General features: G+C 52.6%; 1 protein-coding gene across 18 annotated transcripts in view; it reads right to left on the bottom strand.

Moving 5' to 3' along the window:
* The window catches only part of SHANK2 (SH3 and multiple ankyrin repeat domains 2), a 671,410-nt gene that overhangs the window by 289,127 nt on the left and 362,466 nt on the right, over nucleotides 1-19,817 (bottom strand). The gene's annotated exons all lie outside the window — the stretch shown is intronic.

The following is a 19,817-nucleotide window of genomic DNA, read 5'->3' as shown; positions in this document are numbered from 1 at the left end:
AAAATAGCCACAATTAATAGTACTTTGAAGCTATGTCAGCGGTTGGATTGAAATTGTCATGAGTGTTAATATTCTATACACTCTTCAACTAGGTACAGTTTTATTTCACCATAGAGAAGTTTTAAGGAAATTATGTATCAAGTGTTCACGTTAAGTGGTTTCATTTTTCAATTATAAAATAAAGGGAAAAATCAGAAAAAAATTGACTTATTTATTATTATTATTTTTTTTGTGGAGACGTGGTCTCACTTTCTTATCCAGGCTGGTTTTGAACTCCTGGCCTCAAGCAATCCCTCGCCCCTTGGCCTCTCAATCAGGTGGACTTTCAGAAAACTACCCAATGACAGGCAGTCTATAAGGAATCAAATTTATGTATAACAACATAGGGAGGTTAAAAACAAAGAGATAGAAAAAGACATATACACACTAATACAAAGAAAGCTAGAGCTGGTATATTAATATCAAAGTAGTCTCAAGTACAAGGAAAATTGCCAGGGATAAGTAGGAACGTTGAATAATGATAAAAAAAAAATCAGTTCTCCAAGAAGACATGCCAGTCCTGAATAACCTAACCAGTATAATAATACCTAATGCCAGCATAAACCTACAACCTAACACTGGAACTTCAAACTACATGAAGCAGGCCGGGTGCGGTGGCTCAGACAAGTAATCCCAGCCCCTTGCGGGGAGCCGAAGCAGGTAGATCACCTGAGGTCAGGAGTTTGAGACCAGCTTGGCTAACATGGTGAAATCCTACCTATACTAAAAAAATAAAATAAGCTGGGTGTGGTGGCAGGTACCTGTAATCCCAGCTACTTGGGAGGCTGAGGCAGGAGAATCACTTGAACCCAGGACATGGAGGTTGCAGTGAGCCACTGCACTCCAGCCTGGGTGACAGAGTGAGATTCTGTCTCAAAACAAAACAAACAACAAGCACAAAGCAGAAACCGACAGATCTGTTAAAAAAAAAAAAAAAAAAGGACAGGCACACAATGATACTGGAAAATTTCCACATTCCCATGCTCTCGGCAATCAACAATAGAGGACAAGTCAGCAAGGCTATAAACACTTTAAAATACCATCAAAAGGACCGAATTGACCTTTAAAGAACACCGCACTCAACAATAAGGAGCATAATATACGTTCTTTTCAATATCCACAGAATATTCATCAAGATAAACCACAGCCGGAGTCAAAAAAATAGAGAAAGAACAAAATCAACTCAAAGCATGGACAAGGAAGAAAATAACAAAATAAAGACAGCAATCAATAAGCTAAAAGCACAGGGAGAAAGGAGAAAACTTAATGAAGCTCAAAGGTAGTTCTTTGAAAAGATCGATAAAATTGATAAAATTTTAGTAAGACTGACAAAGAAATAAAGAGAGAAGACACAAATTACTAAAAGAGATGGTATCAATACAGGGTCCACTTTAAACAGATAATGAGGAAATACTATGAAGAAGTCTAAGATAAATCTGACAATTTACGTAAAATAAACTGATTCTCTAAAAGTTGCAAAACTTCCAGAACTCTCCTAGGAAGAAAGAGATAAACTGTCTTACATCTATTAAAGATATTTTGTGTGTGTGTGTGTGTGTGTGTGTGTGTGTGTGTTTGAGATGGAGTCTCACTCCGTCGCCCAGGCTGGAGTGCAGTGGCGCAATCTCAGCTCACTTCAACCTTCAACCTCCGCCTCCTGGGTTCAAGTGATTCTCCTGCCTCGGCCTCCTTAGTAGCTAAGATTACAGGTGTGCGCCACCATGCCTGGGTAATTTTTGTATTTTTAGTAGAGACGGGGTTTCACCATGTTGGCCAGGCTGGTCTTGAACTCCTGACCTCAGGTGATCCACCCGCCTCGGCCTCCCAAAGCGCTGGGATTACAGGTGTGAGCCACTGCGCCCGGCGCGCAAGCGGCCTTCTTCCTGGGGTATCCACCCTCCAGGGGCTTCCTGCAGAAAAGAGTGTGTGCAGGGGGTGTCCCGGACCCCTCATCCCATCCCTGCGCCGTGAGCGTCCAACCTCTTGGCCTCTCTGGTGCCCTGTGGGAACCCAGGCAGAGCCGGTGGTTTTCCAGGAGCGTCCCCGGCCCTGGCCCCGGTCTGCAGTGGGGGCAGTGGGACCACAGCGGAGATTCTGGGCGCAGGGCCCGGCAGGTTCTCCTGGGAACCCGCCTCCCTCGCGCGGAAGGGACTTGCTCCTGGAGGCCGCCGTCGGCGCCGCACCCCGCGGCTGCCATCTAGTGGCCACGAGCGGAGACGCGGGGCAGAGAGTCCGCTCCTACCAGGCGAGCCATGGGCCAAGGGAGGGAGCACACCGGGCCAGCAGGTTCCCCAACGCCGCGGCTTCCGGAAGGGCCTCCCAGTGCGGGGGCCATCGTGGGGCCACTTTTGCATCACTCTCTGATTGTTGGAAATACAAGTTTATTTCCATCTTACAGGATGGCTTTCCGTTGCCCAGCTCTTGAATACCCAGCCCTCCCAGCTATGCCTGTGCAGGAAGTCAAGCCTGTGACTTAGCCACTTCACCCAGCCCCAGGCCCTGCGGACGTCCTGGGGCTGAGGGCCTCTGCGATCTTGGGGAGATAGCCCTGCTGTTCTGAGCTCGTTTCCTCACTGGCCGCAGCAGGTTCAGGGTGACAGCTGCAGCCCCTGGGTGAGCAGGTGCAGGAGACATCCCCAGTTCCCCCAGACACAGGTTCCCACAGCAAGGCAGAGAACCTTCCAGACCCCAGGCAGAAGGTCTCTCTTCTACCCTCCAGCCAGGGAATGCTCCTTTCCTGAATGTCCAGGCTCTGATGGGAAACCTTGAAGGCACATTTGCAGAAATGGGGATAATAAGGGTTCCAGGAGCACTCACTGATCCTGGGGGCTGGGCACTGTGCTGGGCCTGGGATAGATGGCAGGTGAGCCAGAGAAGAGCCCCGGTTAGCAGGCGAAGTCTTCACACTGCCTGACACAGAGCACACCCTCTGTCCTTGTCGCCCTCTCCCAGGAACAGGCATCTGAATCCACTGCCCCCTGCACACTCCTTCCCTCCAGCTGTATGGGCAGGGGCTGTGGCTACCTCTCTAACTAGTCTCACAACCCATACTGCCCTCTCTGGGGTCCAGGCAGGTTCCACAGCATGATGCTGGGTCCTGCTTTCTGCCACTAGCAGGGGGAGGTGGGGAGGCTTGGAGCTGCTGAGGGCAGGGCCTCAGCTGCACACTCTGGGGACCAGGCAGCCCCACACCCCTATCATCTCAGTCGCCACGCAGCCTTGAACATATTCTGACATACGGAATTTCGCTTTGTAAGCTGCTTTGTGTTTCTGAGAATGTGTCCTCTAAGCTCACCTTTACACAGATCTGCAGCTTCTCTTATGTAGACCAGCACAGCATGTTACGAAAGAGGCCGGATACATAGAGCAGACCCTGGGCTCAGACCCAGGCTCCAAATCTCCTGGGCCAACCGCTCCACCTCCCCAGGCCCTCGTGCCCACGTCTGCAAAATGGGGCACTAGTGGTTTCCATCACATTGGACGTTTGGCAAGGATTATGGAGGGGAGTCGTGTGAAGGTCAAAGGCTGGCAGGTAATAAATGCTTAATAAATGTAACTATTCTTATTTTTATTCCTCCATGCGTCCCTTTAGCAGACAACTATCTACTGAGCCCCTGCCCTGAGCAGGAGAGGCAGGGAGCGGGAGGGTTAACAGCAGTGTTAGGAGCTGGACTCCTGGGTTTGAATCCCAGTTCTGCCACTTATGAGCTGGCTGACCCTGAGTAAGGGGCTTGCACTCTCTAGCCTCAGTTTCCTTATCTGTAAAAAGGGATAACAACCACATCAACCCACGCAGATAAGAGTGAGCACAGCAGGCCTGTGGCTGCTGCCCTGAGAAAATCCTGCCTGCAGGGCTGGCCCCTAGCTGGCATCTGGCAGCTGAAATGTCCCCTACATGGAGAGGCCTGGACACCCAGCCCTGCGGCAGCAGCTCCCATGGCGTGTTGAGCCAACATTGTGGTTTATGCAAGCAAAACTCCAGCTTTCCTGCCAGGAGTTGGGAATTGTGGCACGTGCCAGGCAGAGGGTGCCTACGTGACGGGCTTCCCTAGGGAGGAATATTTCATACATGTGGCTGCATTTTTTCCTGGTGGGTGGGGAATGTGCTGTGTCCCCTCGCAGGAGAGAGGAAGGAGGGGGGCTTCAATCTGCCCATGGATGCCTGCAGACTCCGCCTGAGCTGTGGCACTCTTATAAACCTTAGACAAGAGGATGATTCTATATCGAGTCCTGTGAGTCCTTCTAGAGGATCCCAGAACGCGTGGGTGGGGTCCCCCGACACACCATCTCATAAGCCTGCATGAGTGGCCCAAATGACCCCAGACCGGGAGGCCTGGACGACAGACATTCATTCTCTCAGTTCTGGAGGCTGGAAGTCTGAGATCACAGTGTCTGTAGGGTGGGCGCCTTCTGGAGGTGAGAGACAGGACTAGCTGGAATTTCCTAGGCTGACTAAGAATCCCTAAGCCTAGCTGGGAAGGTGACCACAGCCATCTTTAAACACGGGGCTTGCAACTTAGCTCACATCCGACCAATGAGATAGTAAAGAGAGCTCATTAAAGTGCTAATTAGGCAAAAACAGTAGGTCAAGAAACAGCCAATCATCTATCGACTGAGAGCACAGTGGGAGGGACGATGATTGGGATATAAACCCAGGCATTCGAACTGGCAACGGCTACCCCCTCGGGGTCCCCTCCCATTGTATGGGAGCTCTGTTTTCACTCAATTAAATCTTGCAACTGCACACTCTTCCGGTCCGTATTTGTTACAGCTCGAGGTGAGCTTTCACTCGCCCTCCCAGACCCGCCCTTGGCTTCCACCCCTCCAGATCCGGCAGGGTGTCTGCTGCACTTCTGATCCGTCAAGGCAGGGCCCATTGCTGCTCCCAGTGGAGCTACAGGCTCGCCATTGTTCCCGTGTGGGCTAAGTGCCTGGGGTTCGTCCTAATGGAGCTGAATAGAGCTGTAACACTCACTGCATGGCCCAAGATTCCACTCCGTGGAATCCGTGAGGCCAAGAACCCCCAGGTCAGAGAACAAGAGGCTTGCCACCATCTTGGAAGCCGCCCGCCACCATCTGAGGAGCTCTAAGAACAAGGACACCCCCCCCGCCCCCTGCCGGTAACAGAGGCTCCCAGGAAGAATCTGCCCCAAGCCTCTCTCCCAACCTCTGGGTCTGCTGGCATCCCTCAGCAGTCCTTGGCTTGTGGCCGTATCCCTCCAACTTCTGCCTCCATCTTCACATATGAGAGCTAAGCCCCCAACTGACTGGACCAAGGGGACACCACAGAAGCCTTAAAAACTGAGTTCTGGCAGGGCGTGGTGGCTCACGCCGGTAATCCCAGCACTTTGGGAGGCTGAAGCAGGCAGATCACTTGAGGTCAGGAGTTGAAGAGCAGCCTGGCCAACACGGTGAAACCCCGTCTCCACTAAAAATACAAAAATTAGCCGGGCATGGTGGCAGGTGCCTGTAATCTCAGCTACTTGGGAGGCTGAGGCAGAATTGCTTGAACCCGGGAGGTGGAGGTTGCAGTGAGCCCAGATGGCACCACTGTACTCCAGCCTGGGCTACAGAGCAAGACTCCATCTCAAAAACAAAAAATGAAAAAGCAAAACGGAGTTCCAACCACGATGGGACGGGAGGTTGGGCACATCTTACTATGCTGCTCCCTGTTGAGGTTTAGCCACAACTGGCCAGCGTTAATGTTAAAGGAGAGATTGTGAGACTGATGGAATGGGCTCCTGGTGGCAATAAGAGACCAGATTGTAAGCAAGACCTAAGACTGTGTGAGGTGAGGGTGAAATCACACACACCCCACATTTAAATAAACTGAATTCTGGCTGCCATAGGGCTTTTCTCTTCCTCTAGCTGCCAGCAAGCCCTGGCTTTGGGATGGATGACAATCAAACCATCACAGCCCCACCAGATGCTGATAACTGACCCCATTCCAGCAGCTATAACTATAACTGTGATTGGATAAAAGGCCAATTTCAGTAGCTTTCTCTTGATAAGAAACTGCTGGCCAAAGACAAAGGCATGGGATGGCTTCTACCTTGGAGCCTCCAGAGGGAACCCACCCTGCAGACACCTTGATTTCAGACTTCCAGCCTCCAGACCTGTGAGATACTGACTCTGGCTGGTTTACAGAGGCTGCACACCGAGCTTTACGTTCCTGCTTCACCTTTTGACATACAGAGCCTGACTGTAATGCCTTTAAATGTGAAGCCTCCACCCCAGGTGAACATGGGACACATGTAACATGCATGTGTGCTCAGTGCACGTGTCAGGACCTGTTTTGCGAATATTCACAGCTCCTCCTGTAACCTGCTGAGTATGCTTAACCCGCCATAACCTTAGCCAATGCAGTCAGCATGAAGCCCCGTTCCACCCTCCCCTCCTTGAAGCGCCTGCCTCTGGTTTTGGCTAGAGGCCCACTTCCCAGCTCGCAGGTTGTAACCCTTTCTAATAGTCTCCTTTCTAAATTTATAAATCGTGCAATTCTTAAGCTGACACGCGACTTTCTGCTCCCCGCCTTTGTTCCCCCTCTCTTCACTTCTAAGGTCACCTGCCATTGGATTTGGAGGCCATGATAATCTGAGATCTCATCTCAAGATCCTTAACTTAATTACATTTGCAAAATTCGCAAAAATGCTTCCCCCCGCCCAAATAAGGTCCGACTCACAGCACCTGGAGGTTAGGATGCATGCTGGTCATGGCGGGGCCAGCCTTCAGCCTGAGACAGGGTCCTCGAGGGGACTCAATGAATCCCCACCCTACAGCGCTGTGGGAGGGTGCGGCACAGGGAGCAGCTTCAGAAGGCTCCATGGTGGCTGCTCCCCTGAGCATTGCACACCTGTCCCTAGGCGGTGGCCTGGGGGCTTCCAGCTGCAAGGCAGTTGCTGAAGCTGCAGGTACCCCAGGAGCAAATGAAGGGATTAACCTGGAGGGTGGTAGTCGGGGTGGGAAGGCTCCTGGGAGGAGTGACCTGTGGGGTGGAGACTGGAGGATGAGCAGAGCCAGCAGAAGGCGGGTCCAGAGCCGTGTTTGCAAGGCTGCAATGTGGGAGGTGACAGTCCCCTGGAGGATGTGCTGAGGGGGCTGCAATGCCCAGGGGCGGTGGTGGAGGTGCCGGCCTTCCAGGCTGCAGGTCGGGTGGGAGAGGCACCACTGGGAGGAGAGGGTGGGACCCTCCTCTATTAGTGTGCTGGGTCTCTGGACAAATGAGACAAAGACATCCGCTGTGGACTGAATGGCGTCTCCTGCCCGCAAATTCAAACATTGAAACCCAAACCTCTAACAGGATGGTATCTGGTGATGGGACCTTTGGGAGGTGACTGGGGTGAGATAAGGTCATGAGGGTGGGGCCTCCATGATGGGATTCGTGCCCTTACTAGGAGAGATAGGTCAGTCCCAGTCTTTCTCTCCTTTGGCCACACGAGGGCACAGTGAGGAGGTGTCCATGAGCCAGGCAGGCTCCCTGACCTGGGACTTTCACTCTCCAGCACTGTGAGAAAATTGATTTCTGCTGTGTGAGCCCCAGTCTCGACTATGTTTTGTTTCAGCAGCCTGAGCTGAGGCATCAGCCTTCCCCAGACCCACAGAACGAGGCACCACGTCTGTGTGGGATGATGATGATGGTGAAGGGTGTCCGATGAGGGACGCGCCTCGACGGGTCTCCTGACTCATCCTGGATGCAGGGCTGTTCCCCCCACATTCTGGAGAAGACTCCAAAACCCTCCGGAGTGTGGGGCTTCCCCGGCTTTGCTGTGTGTTCCAGTCCCTGGGGGTCTTGTCAGCAGGTGGGCTCCATTCGGTAGGTTCTGCATTCCTAACAAGCCCCCAGGTGGCCATGCCCATGCTGCGCTCCATGGTCCACGTTGAGTGGCAAGATCCTCACAAGTGGCCCTTGATCTCAGTCGTCCTCGTGCAGATATCCCCAAACCCGAGCTGCTCCGGAGGGCTTTTTCAAGCACAGAGCTTTGGATTCCAGGGTGGAGCCTGGGATTCTGCATTCCTAGCAAATTCACGGCTGCTGCTGCTGGTCTGGGCATCCAGCTGGAGCAACACTGTGCAGGTGGCTCTCAGCGCCAGTGGCTTTTCTCAATGACTGCTGCCCCGGCCCCGCCCACTCCATCAGCATCTGCGGCCGTGGGGTTCTTTTTGCAGTGCCCCAGGGATTCAGAGAACCCCTGACTTCGCTCCTGCTCTCTTTCCCTCCATCTGCCAAAGCTCATCTCATGAATATTTCATCTTTGAAGGAGATAGAACAGAGCAAAGCTCCAACAAAGCAAAACCTAAGCCAACGCGGTAGTTCTCAAAATTCGGCGGTTTTACAAACGTGGCCTGAAATTAGCTTATTTTTAAGCTGAAGGAAAATGGGGCCCATGTTAATTGCCGACCTCCCAAGTGTTCTGGCTGGAGAGAGAAGTTCTGCCTGGGTGGGTACCGTTAGTGGCATCCAGGGCCCCCAGGCCAGCAGGATGCAGACAAAATGAGACAGAATGTCAGTGGCGGGGGCACCTCTTTTGGAGTATTCTGGAGTTGGTGGGCAGCTGGTCTGAGGGCCATGGTGAGAGTCTCCTATCAGGGTTTCTGTGGTGCCAAGTGTCCAGGTGCCTGGAGACCACCCCAGGGTACTGCCCCTCCAGTCCAAGCCTAGCCAATGGGTGACAAGACTGACGGTCCAGCACAGAGGTGCACAGACCCCAGGCCCCAGGTCCACAGAGCCCACAAGCAGTGGAGGTCATAGCTCCTTCCTCAGTATGAGCCATCTGGGTGGCCTAGTGTCTACCTTAGGGCAGGTGTCCCTGGGTCCTTTCAGGTAAGTCACATTCACCTGGTAAGGCATGAGGTGAGGGGCCTTAAGGCCACCTGACCCTCTACAGCGGCCACCTGAAATATGTGCCCTCATTTCACCCTGGAGGAGGAGGGAAGCACAGACAGGTGGTGGCCTTGTTACAGAAACTCAGAATGGAGGCGGGAGAGATGCTGTGCTTTTCAAAGTCATGGCTGGTGGCCAGGCCACGTGATGGGAGCACGCTCACCTGCATACCACCATGAGGCCCGGCCACACTGCATTTCCACCTGGGCACATCCCTCCCAGCCACTCCAACTCGTCCCCAACTCCCCACTTTCCCCGACAGGGAGCTTGACCTGAAGGAGCAGGGTGTGACAAGGGAACTCACTGGCTCTGCGACCTGGAACAAGTCACTTAACCTCTCTGAGCCTCAGTTTCTTCATGTGGAGGATAGAGTGAAAACCAACTGGCCTTGGAGGGTGGGTCTAAGTTACAACAGACGCATCCCAACGAACAGCAGTGATGAAGCAGCTGCCACACACAGCAGCCAAGTACACAACAATCCTTGAGACGGGGCCGTGGGATGGGAACTCCTGTCCGCATGGGACAGCGGGGGACACAGGGGCACAGAGGGTTCGCTGGCAGGGGTGCGGCTGCTTCAGAATAACTGTGCTGCCCTGAGGATTGGGTGAGTGGATGTGGGTGAAGCATCAGGGCCTGGTTCTGCAGGGAAGTGGAGCAGAACTTGGACATTCTCATGACTCCCATGCCCTTCTGTGCTCTGGGCTGCTCGGGACCAGGCTGGGCTCACAGTGGTTAGTGAAAGGCCACCTACTGGAGCCAGCCTCATGAAGGGGGTGGGGGCCATGTGCTTTCGGGCCAACAGCACCCACAGAAAGCACCCTGTGACCTGGACAACAGCATGCCTGGCTCTGAGCCTGTTGGGCCATATGGATGCCCGACGCATAATGGTCTTCAGCTGACTGCAATAAAGAGCAGGCAGGCAGAATGCATTTGACAGGAGGGTGTCACCCCTAGAACCACACCCAGGGAGACGGAGAGGCCCGAGCCCCAGTGCAGGCTTACTCGAAAGAGAGACTCAGCTGTCCTGGGCCTCTGGTCACACTGTGAGTGGATGTGACTCAGCATCATCCACACTATTAAACCACTTCTTAAAAGGGTGAAATGTGTGAAAGTTAGAGGCTGACATGAAATCATATCACATTAAACTGCATGTATTTAATCAGAGCTGTGGGACTCACAGAGCAAAGTTTTCCATCACTCAAACTATCTGATTATTAAGTCATCCATATACCCGTCTATGCATCCACCCATCCATCCATCCACACATCAAGCCATCCTTTATCCCTCCATTCCCCTCTCTTTTATCCATCTATCCATTCACCCACCCACCCATCCATCCACATACCTACCCCTTCATCCACATATCCACCCATCCATCTACCCACCCACCCATGCATCCACATATGCATCCATCTATCACCCATCCATCCATCCATCCATCCAGCCAGCCAGCCAGCCAGCCATCCTTTATCCCTCCCTTCCACTCTCTCTTTTATCCATCTATCCATTCACCCACCCATCCATCCACATACCTACCTACACACCCATCCATTCACTCCTGCATCCACATATCCACCCATCCATCCACATATCTACCCATCCATCCATCCACCCATCCACCCACCCACCCATCCACCCACCCACACATCCACACATGCATCCATCCATCATCCATCCATCCATCCATCATCCATCCACACATCCATCCATTCACACATCAATCCATCCTTTATCCCTCCCTCCCTCCCCTCTCTCTTCTATCAGTCTATCCATTCACCCACCCACCCACCCATCCATCCACCTATCTACCCACACACACATCCATCCATCCATCCATCCATCCATCCATCCATCCATCCATCCATCCATCCATCCATCCACACATCAAGCCATCCTTTATCCCTCCCTTCCACTCACTCTTTTATCCATATATCCATTCACCCACCCATCCATCCACACACCTACCCACACACCCATCCATCCACCCATGCACCCACATATCCACCTACTCATCCATCCATCCATCCACCCACCCATCCATCTACCCACCCATCCACTCACATATCCACCCATCCACGCATCTACATGCATCCATCCATCCATCCATCATCCATCCATCCACACATCCATCCATCCATTCACATATCAATCCATCCTTTATCCCCCCTCCCCTCTCTCTTCTATCAATCTATCCATTCACCCACCCACCTACCCATCCATCCACTCACATATCTACCCACACACTGATCCACCTACCCCATGCATCCACACATCCATCCATCCATCCATCCATTCATCCATCCACACATCTATCCATCCATTCACACATCCATCTGTGCTTTATCCCTGCCTCCCACTCTCTCTTCCATCCATCCATCCATCCATCCATCCACCCACATATCCACCCACCCACTAATGCATCCACACGTGCATCTACCATCCACACATGCATTCATCCATCCATCATCCATCCATCCACCTACACATCTATCCATCCATTCACACATCCATCTGTGCTTTATCCCTGCCCCCCACTCTCTCTTCCATTCATCCATCCATCCATCCATCCATCCATCCAGTTGGTCACATATTTATTAGCACCTGTTTTATGCCACGTTCTGTGCGGGGCAGGCACTGATGAATCAGAGAAGGTGTTACATATGACCCCTCTCCCAATAGATTCATAGGCCTGGGGGAAGTAATCCATTAATGAGAGACAAGTCACTGAACAACAGCCCAAGGGAAGAAGACTATACCAGTTCTGTTTTGATCGAGGAGAGAAGTGTCAGGGCAGGAAGTGGGGAGGTGCAGAACTGAGGTAGAAGGGAAGAGGGAGTTGGGCCTGCTTACCATCTATTTCCTGTTTCCTGGGGAAACATTATAGCCCATGTCTGTGTGCCAGTCTTTGTGCCCCGAGTGGCACGGCCAGCCCCCTCCAAAGATATGCATGCAATTCAGGTCTGGTCAAAGGGTTCATCCCACTCCCTTGGCCAGCATGATTGGGTTAGGGATGGGCAGTGATTCAAATCAGTCCAGTGACTGGGAAAGAGGCACTCTTGCTCTTGTGTGCCTACTAAAACAGCAGAATGCTAGCCTGGTGCTGCCAGTGACCACCTCCACACGGCATGGGGGAGTTCATACAGACAACACCAGGGAGAAGAGACAGAATGAGAGCTTCCTAAGGCTCTCTGAGCACCTGGATCCAGCCAGGACTGAAGCTGTTATTCCTAAACTTAAAAGCCATTAAATTTCTGTTTGGCATCAGCCAGGATAGGCTTGCTTTCTGTCATTTGTAACTAAGTGTCCTTACTAATATGGCAAGGTATAGCCTCAGCAAAGAGATCCAGGAGGTCCCAAGATGGCAAGAACTCCCATGAGGCTCTGAAATCCCTTGCCAGAGACCCAGGGTGGCTGGTGTAACATTAAGCGGGCACAAATGCATCTGGGGCAAGTCCCTCCCCAGCTCAGGCTTCATTTTCCCCGTATGTGAAATAAGTTTTGTTTTCTCACTTAAAGCTTCCCAATGCTTTCCTTGAATGACATTTTATACCTTATATCCTGAACTCCTCTGAAAGTGGGAGGAAGTAGAGGACATCTGTATGGGGTGAGCACCTTGGAAATGGGAAGAAAGCCATTACCTAGGAGGTACTGTGACAGAGGTGACCAGCTGCCTACCCCAGTATCAGTTCTTAGCTTATTCACCCATAGGAGGTTATCTGGAATAAAGCCAACAGCTCAGCCTCCTTTGAGATGATGTTGTGGCTGGTCGTCCATAATTGGAAGCAGAGTGGACAATATGTATGTCCTTAAAAGAGGGAACGTTTTCTTGAACCTTTCCCTCTTCCTCTATTGGAATGCAGATACAATGGCTGGAGTCTAAGCAGCCACCTTGAACTGCAAGGCAGCCTACGAAGGATGTTGGAGCAGCAAGAAAGGTGGAGGCCAGGTCCCTCTACATTTGAAGCCCTCGTATCAGCTCTGGATTGCTGCCCTCTGTCTTCTTTAATATGACAGAGAAATACGCCTCTGTCTCACGTAAACCATGTTCTTTAGTTGTTTTTCTGTCACACGTGGCTGATGGGACTCTGAAGAGCAGCACGTCTTGGATACTCTGGCTGAGAGGAAGGAGGAGTCAGAGGGGAAGAAGGGGGTCTCTTCTTTCAAGACATGGATATTTGGATTTTTGTGTTAATTTGAAACCATCTTATCTGATGCTTTCAAATTACAGAACATTTCCCTCAAACACCTCCAGGCCCTGGTTTAAGTCGCTAAAATAGTTTCCACTCCTAAGCAACCGCATCAGGGGTTTAATGAAACAATAGAGCAGTGTACGTGGACATCAATGCCCCTCAGAACAGACGGGGCTGGAACGCTCCCTCTGCCATAACAGGTAGAGAGGGATCACTCCTCACTTGTTAAAATGTACCTGTCGATTTTCTTCTTGTTTCATAACAACTCCATTTTGTCACTCTAATTTTAGTGGCAATGTTTTTGTTCCAATCAGCGATCATTTTGGAAAAGTAGGCTGCTAGAAGAGCTCTTGGCATACAAAATGACAAGCAATTTTTAAACGGCATAAGACGGGTGATTTTTTAACCACACGGAATTCTAAATCTATTTTGAGTTGGTTAGCGCTCCTTAGAAAATAACTAGCTGTCCGGGAGATGTGATGTCCACTCTGCTAGCTCTGGCGTGGCAGGCCTACTGTGTGCCAGGGGCGGACATGGGGAGGCATCAGACAGGGTCCCTGCCCCAAGGAGTTGCAGAGTGGGGACGCAGATGAGAGAAGCGCAGATGGACATGGGCGCTGGGCTTTGGAACTGAAGGCTGGCTGTAGAGATGATGTTGGGCTAAGCATCTGGGAGAGCCTCACCTCTGCCTTCCAGCCCAGAGTCCTGCCCAGCCCCAGGAGAGGACCAGGCAGCAGCCAGACTGACCTCATTCTCTGGGCTCAAGAATCCAGAATGTAAGAAAGTTTGGCAGTTTCTCAAAAAGTTAAACACAGAGTTACCATATGAACCACCGATTCCACTCCCTGGTAGGCACACCCAAAAGAAGGAAAAACAGGTAAGCATATCCTTACACATGGACGTTCACAGCCACACCACTCACAGATGGAGCCAGAAGGGTGGGAGCAACCCGAGTGTCCCTCAACAGATGAGCACATAACGAAACGTGGTCCATACACAAAAGGAAGTGCTATTCAGCCTTCAAAAGGAACGATGCACCACCACAACGCCACAATGTGGACGAGCCTCGAGAACAGGGCACTGAGGGAAGGATGCCAGTCACGAAGTCCACGCTGGAGGATTTCATTGATAGGAAATGCACAGGAAAGGGAGTCCGTAGCGATGGGAAGTAGATTAGTGGCTGCCAGGGTTGGGGGGCATGAGGAGTGACTGCTAAAGAGCATAGGGTTTCTTTTTGGGGTGATGGAAATGTCCTCAAATTAAATAGAAGTGACAATTCACAACTCCAGGAGGATCCAAATGCCACAGGATTTTGTACTTTAAAATGGTTAATGTGAATTTCGCCTGAATTAAAACACAAAAGCCTTCCAGAATGGTCTGCTAGGGCTCAGATATGCCGTGCTGCCCTTCCCTCTGCTTCTTGCAGTCAGGTCACCACCAGGGGTCCTCTGGGTCTCCCCTGCCTGACTCTGCAGGGATCTGTGCAGTAAGGTGGGGCAGGGTGCTAGAAACACCCAGACCCCCTTCAGATCCAAGCTGGCCACTTTCTAGCTGGGGTAGGGGTCTGAGGATGTTGCTGAACTTCTTGGAGACTCAGTTTCCTTCTTGGTAAAGCAGTAATAGCTGCACATAGGGCCAGCAGTGGCATCAAAGAGATGATGCAGCATGCAGTGTAGATGTGAGCTCCCTCCCTGCCTGTTTACTGGGGCAGAGGCCATGTCTGATGAACAGGGTAGTTCTGCCAGTGGCTATCTACTGAGCAGGCTTCTTCACCAGATGGTGAAGCGGTGACGGAGGAAGTTGTGGACAGGGAGAATAAAGTCCCCAGCATCACCTGAGAGATAGGCAAGAACAGAGCTCCCCAAATCGGCCAAGTAATTCTGGCCACAGCACACCAAGAAAAGGATAAGGTGAGGAATGGGATGCGGGAGCAGTTCAGGGAAGGCCCTTGGAGTGGCGGCACAGTGGGGAGGCTGCCTGACCCTGCAGGGAAGCCTGTGGCAGCAGAGAGAGCTGGGTGCCTGCAACAGTGAGGGCCGGAAGGCAGGACAGCCTCTTCCCACTCTGGCATCTCAGGACTCTGCAGGGCACACACCACAGCCTGCGCCCCCGAGTTATTTAACAAGCAAAGGAAGGGAGCAGCCATTTGTAGAGGTTTTCCAGGCAGGTTTCCCTCATCAGGAGAAAGAAGGCTGGGGGAAGCCTCAGACCATGGGGAGCTTGGAGATGGAGGGAGGAGGCAGGCAGTGGTGTGAGGGTGAGGCCAAGGACTTGGCTCTTGGCTTCCAAGGTTGCTGGACTTGGCTTCTGAGGCCTTGGCTCTGGCTCCCGGCTTCCAAGGTTCTTATCCTGCACATGGGAAGAGGGGCCAGGTGAGCATCAGTGGCGGTGTCAGGTCCAGAGACCCGCCCCAGGGGTGCGGGGAAGGCAGGTGTCTCCAACTTCCCCAAAGGTGTCTGCACGGCCAACTGAAGCTTCCCAGGCTTTGGTCTCACATCCGCATCTTGGGCCTGCCTCGTCGGGGTCTGTCCGCAGTAGGGAAGCTTCCCAGGCCTTGGTCTCACATCCATATCTTGGGCCTGCCTTGGGCCTGGGTCTGTCCACAGTAGGCCATTGCTTATCCCCAGGTGTAATTCGCTGAGAGGCTTTATTCCCTGGAACACAGGGCCTGGCATCCTACTTGTTCTAGTAAGAGGGTGGCGGGGTGAATGAATGGGTTGGTGGGGTTGGTGGGTGGCTGAGTGAATGACTCGCCTGAGAAGTTCCAGTTCCAGTCTCCTTCAGCAGAGTGAGTGCGGCCCATCATCAGGGCCGATGCTCCTGGCAGTAAGTAGGACAGCCCTGCTTCACGCAGCGGCCCCAGGGACGGTGCCCACTGCCCTCCTTTGCTTGCAGACCTGTCCCCGTTTGGATGATAAATGATACGGTCACTCTGGCACATAGACTCCTTCTAGGAGGATCCAGGAGAAATGCCAGGAACTTCAGGAACAAGAAATAGGTCAGGTGCCCACTGGGATTTTGTATCTGTGCCAGAGCTCAAGGACAGAACATGTCCCCGAACAACGCTGGAGCTGCAGAGTGACCTGAACTTGTGCTCAACAGATGTGATGCATAGCTGGTGCACACGGCGGGGGGCGGGGGCTCTCTGAGCCTTCTGCAAGAGCACATTAAATGGTGTGTGTGCACATGCATATGTACACATGTGTAAATGTGTGTGGGTGTACGTGTGCTTCTGGGCACGTGTGTAGCATGTGCACGTGTGTAGTATGTGCACAAGCACACGTGTGTGTTCTATGGGCATGTGTAGGCATGTGCGTCTGTGTGCATGCATGCATGCATATGTGTATGTGCACATTTGCACATGTGTAGTGGTGTGTGTGTGTGTGTATTCTATGGGCATGTGTAGGCATGTGCGCCTGTGTGCATGCATGCATGCATATGTGTATGTGCACGTTTGCACGTGTGTAGTGGTGTGTGTGTGTTCTATAGGCATGTGGAGGCATGTGTCTGCATGCATGCATATGTGTATGTGCACATTTGCACAAGTGTAGTGGGGTGTGTGTGTATTCTATGGGCATGTGTAGGCATGTGCGCCTGTGTGCATGCATGCATGCATATGTGTATGTGCACGTTTGCACGTGTGTAGTGGTGTGTGTGTGTTCTATAGGCATGTGGAGGCATGTGTCTGTGTGCATGCATGCATACATGTATGTGCACATCTGCACGTGTGTAGTGGTGTGTGTGTGCATGGGTATCTTTCATTTGCTACTCAGTGAGGTCTGTGGCTGCATGTGTCTGTGAGAGAGGCACCAGCCAGTACACCCTGGGTCCTGCAGGTGCTGGAGGCTGGAGCAGGTGGGCATCCATCATCTTCCTCCGCCATCACCTACCCTATCCCCGGGCCATGGAGGAAGGCCTTACCTAACCTTGTGTGAGCATGTACCCTCCCAGTGGTCCATGGACAGTGTGACCTGGGCCCTCTGGTTCCCGTTGCCAAGCAGCTGGGGGGAAGATGAAAACCCTTCTCAGCTGAGTACGTGGGTCAGATAAAGCTCCAGTCTGGGGGGAAAGCTCTAGTCTCTGCTGCAGCCCACTTGATGTGTGACTCGGAGCTCAGCTGGCTCCTGCTCTTTGCCTCTGGTGTCCTCCTGAGAAACAGCACCACCAGAGCAGCCTGGTCTCTGACAGTGGGAATCTTGTATACACAGCAGGCTCAGGAAGTCCCTCGAAGGTGACTGGGGTCATGGCCACGGGCCCTCTTCTCATCTGCCTGGGTGGGAACTTTCCACGCCCAGCGAGGAAACTCACTGTAGAGAGAAGTCGGTTGTCCAGCTGTGTTAACGCTGAGGCCCCCAGCTGGCCTGAAAATGCCCGCCTGGACAAAAGCCACTATGCCTGGAGTGGCCAACGAGCCTGGGTCACGGTGTGATGGCTGGGAAGTTACTTAACCCCCAGGGGCTTCTCTCTAAAACGGGTCCTCAGGTGCAATTCTGGCCCTATTCATCCAATGGAAGGCTCTGGGGAGGTGCTTGAGCATCTTGAGAAGTTGTAACCGTTTACAAATAAAAAGCTCCACAGTAAGGATGAAAGTGACACCCATTCTGGTTCTCTTGGAATCAGCTGGAGGATGGGCCTCCTCTCCCCAAGGAAAAGAAACCTTTCCCCAGGTTCCTGCTCTGGGTTCAGTCCCTCCTCTGACATATAGAATGTTCCAGAAGTTAACAGACTCAATCTCTGCACAGATCTGCAGAAGCCTGGTAGTCAATAAGAGATTCCTTCTTTCTTTCCCTCCCCTCCCTTCCCTCCCTCCCCTCCCTCCCCTCCCTTCCCTGCCTGCCCACCCACCCACCTGCCTGCCTGCCTTTCTTTCCTTTTTTTTTTTTTTTTGACAGGGTCTCACTCTGTCATCCAGGTTGGGATGCAGTGGTGCAATCTTGGCTCACTGCTCCGCTGTGAACCAGGCCTCCCAGGCTCAAGCGATCCTTCCACCTCAGCCTCCTGAGTAGCTGGGACCACAGGCATGTGCCGCCACACCTGGCTAATTTTTTGTATTTTTGGTAGGCGTCATGTCGCCCAGGCTGGTTTTGAACTCCTAAGCTCAGGCGATTCACCTCCCCTCGGCCCCGCAAAGTGCTGGGATTACAGGTGTGAGCCACGGCACCCGGCTCAGAGATAGTTTCTATAAAAGGCGGCTTCTTGCCCTCTCAGCACACCATCACGGAGGAGTGAAGGGCGCTTTCAGAGACATGGAGGGCCAGGCGCCTTGTGACCACACGCATGAGTGGCCAGCACACAGGAGTGGTAGGGGCAGCTGGGTCCCTGGGTGCCTGACACAGGTGGGGCCCAGCCCAGGGCAGTGGGGTCCGGATGGAGACTCCCGGCGGCAGCTCATCTTCCTGCATGAGGAATGCAGTGCTGGAACCTTCTGAGCATATTCTCAGGGCTAAAAAGGTGCAGGGAGCAGCTGGGCCGGGTGGGGCGGGTGGACATCCACTGGGTCGGACGATGGCTCCCAGGGGATCTGGTGGTTTTCGGCAGTTACTTCACAGGACAGAGGCTCTCACCCAAGCCACCTGAAGGAGGGGCGTGGAGTCGCTCTGGAGGCCCAGCGAGCTTCTGCCTCCACCGGGAGGGGCAGCTTTAAGCTCATTCCAGGAGCAGCTGGGCTGCCAGCCAGTCTGTCCCACTGTGGCCACACATGGCCACTGATGGATTTGGAATTTGGAGGTTCATAAATAATGAACACTTCCTGGAGCCAAATCCCTGCTCCCAGCTGCGTTGCCAGGACTCCGGAATCCACCCCTGGTCTGTGCCATCAAGCTAAGGAGGTCAGGAAGTCACAACTGGGCCTGGGGGTTTTCACCACAAGGTGTCTTTGTTTAAAGGCAGCAAAACTCTGAGGTCTAAAAGGCGAAGGTCTCCAAGGATGAGGACGGCTCAAGCCAGAGGAGCCCACTGTGCAAGCTGCAAGGCCCTGGGCAAAATGAAAAAGGGCCTCTTGTTTAAAATGACTCAGAGTCTCCGGGTGGTAACAGCAGAGCGTTACACAAGTACGGGGCTCGTGTGACAGTGGGTACAAGCCCTCCTGGTATGAGAAGTGTATTGGTGCAGTGGCTCACGCCTGTAATCCTAGCACTTTGGGAGGCTGAGGCAGGTGGATCACTTGAGGTCAGGAGTTTGAGACCAGCCTGGCCAACATGGTGAAACCCCATCTCTACGAAAAAATACAAAAACTAGCCGGGGGTGGTGGCGCACGCCTGTAATCCCAGCTACTCGGGAGGCTGAGACAGGAGAATCACTTGAACCCCAGATGCAGAGGTTGCAGTGAGCCAAGATCACATCACTGCACTCCAGCCTGGGCAGCAGAGCAAGACTCTGTCTCAAAAAAAAAAAAAAGTGTATTATTCCATGCCTCTGAGAGTGAAGGACGGGCTGTCCTCACATATGCCTGATTGGTATACTGACCATTTCCTGTTGAAACACTGGAGAAACTGTAGTTTCAGAAAGGGTGAGCTGACCTGTCGCTTCCTACATGCAGCCAGCGATAGACAGGCCTCTGGGAGGGGTCCCCTCTCTGCACCAGGACGAGAAAACAGCCCTTGTCACCAGAGGCTGGTCACTGGAGGCTGCAGTGGGCCAGAGTAAACATACGTAACGGAGTAGCCCTTATCTTCTACTGCTTTACACCACCCTGTATATCTCCTGGG

The sequence above is a fragment of the Macaca mulatta genome, chromosome 14 (genome assembly GCF_049350105.2).
Source record: "Macaca mulatta isolate MMU2019108-1 chromosome 14, T2T-MMU8v2.0, whole genome shotgun sequence".
In the NCBI taxonomy this organism is placed as follows: domain Eukaryota; kingdom Metazoa; phylum Chordata; class Mammalia; order Primates; family Cercopithecidae; genus Macaca; species Macaca mulatta.
This window is presented reverse-complemented; position numbering and strand designations above follow the sequence as displayed.